The sequence below is a fragment of the Mustelus asterias genome, chromosome 19 (assembly GCF_964213995.1).
Source record: "Mustelus asterias chromosome 19, sMusAst1.hap1.1, whole genome shotgun sequence".
Classification (NCBI taxonomy): domain Eukaryota; kingdom Metazoa; phylum Chordata; class Chondrichthyes; order Carcharhiniformes; family Triakidae; genus Mustelus; species Mustelus asterias.
The window spans coordinates 11,370,097-11,371,787 of NC_135819.1; the positions used below are offsets into that span (position 1 = coordinate 11,370,097).

General features: G+C 51.0%; 1 non-coding gene across 1 annotated transcript; it reads right to left on the bottom strand.

The window, feature by feature from the left end:
- Nucleotides 1–1,044: 1,044 nt before the first annotated feature.
- Nucleotides 1,045–1,114, bottom strand: trnag-gcc (transfer RNA glycine (anticodon GCC)). Its single transcript has one exon. It is a non-coding gene; the product is annotated as a tRNA-Gly (tRNA).
- Nucleotides 1,115–1,691: the final 577 nt, after the last annotated feature.

Genomic DNA, 1,691 nt, shown 5'->3' on the forward strand with positions numbered 1-1,691 from the left:
CCCTTAGTGTCCCAAGATGCGCAGGTTAGGTGGATTGGCCATGCTAAATTGCCCCTTAGTGTCTAAAGATGTGCAGGTTAGGTGGATTGGCCATGCCAAATTGTCCTTAGTGTCCAAAGATGTGCAGGTTAGGTGGATTGGCCATGCCAAATTGTCCTTAGTGTCCAAAGATGTGTTGGTTAGGTGGATTGGCCATGCTAAATTGCCCCTTAGTGTCCCAAGATGCGCAGGTCAGGTGGATTGGCCATGCTAAATTGCCCCTTAGTGTCCAAAGATGTGCAGGTTAGATGGATTGGCCATGCTAAATTGCCCTTAGTGTCCAATCATGTGCAAGTTAGATAGATTGGCCAAGCCAAATTGCCCTTAGTGTCCAAAGATATGCAGGTTAGATGGATTGGCCAATGTTAAATTGCCCCTTAATGTCCCAAGATGCGCAGGTTAGATGGATTGGCCATGCTAAATTGCCCCTTAGTGTCCAATGATTTGCAGGTTAGGTAGATTGGCCATGTGTGGGGTTACAGGGATAAAGCGGGGGAGAGGGCTTGGATAAGATACTCTGTCAGGGAGTCAGTGCGGACTCAATAGTCCGAATGGCCACTTCTGCACTGCCTCTTCTATGATTGCATAGCAAGAGGTCACGAGCACCACATTGGGCACAGCTCCAGTTTCTACCTGCCCACATCATAGAAATCATAGAAATCATAGAAACCCTATAGTGCAGAAGGAGGCCATTCAGCCCATCGAGTCTACACCGACCACAATCCCACCCAGGCCCTATCTCCACATATTTACCCGCTAATCCCTCTAACCTATGCATCCCAGGACTCTAAGGGGCAATTTTTAACCTGGCCAATCAACCTAACCCGCACATCTTTGGAGTGTGGGAGGAAACCGGAGCACTCAGAGGAAACCCACGCAGACACGAGGAGAATGTGCAAACTCCACACAGACAGTGACCCAAGCCGGGAATCGAACCCGAGACCCTGGAGCTGTGAAGCAGCAGTGCTAACCACTGTGCTACCGTGCCGTCCAAAGAAGCGACTTTGCATTGCCCGGGATCGAACCCAGGCCTCCCGCGTGGCAGGCGAGAATTCTACCACTGAACCACCAATGCATAGTGGAAAGAATCAAGGAGCCTGTCTGTCAGTGGGGTGGGTACAGTGCCAAGGTCAACTGCCAACTGCATAACTCCATCACTTTCCCCGACCCCCTCGAGAGAATGGCGAACAAGGAAGCGTTCACAAAGAAATATAACCTTTCTTCCAGTGTCCGATTCACTTTGCCAACCGAATTATCACCATCTGGAGGCCAGTCTACAGCTGCCTCACATCTGCAACTCCAGGGATAGGCTGGGTCCCGATGGAGATGGGGAATCCGTTACTCATGGAACTGGCTGCTGATCTAACTCTGTGGCTCCAGTATCACCACCCCCACCACATAGTTCCCCGTTATTTTGTCGGGTAGAAACCTTGTCCAGCCTGGCTTATGTGTGACTCCAATCTCGCACCAACATGGCTGAGCCTCGTGAGCCTCTTGACTGCATCAAACTGCTGGTGGCTCAAGAAGATTAATCGGGTCAAAGCGGGGAGCGATTGGTTAAGGTGGTGGATGGACGGCCAATCAACCCAATCAGGACAAAGCAGCCCCCTTGCTTGACACCCCATCCACACCTTAAGCATTCACTCCCTCCA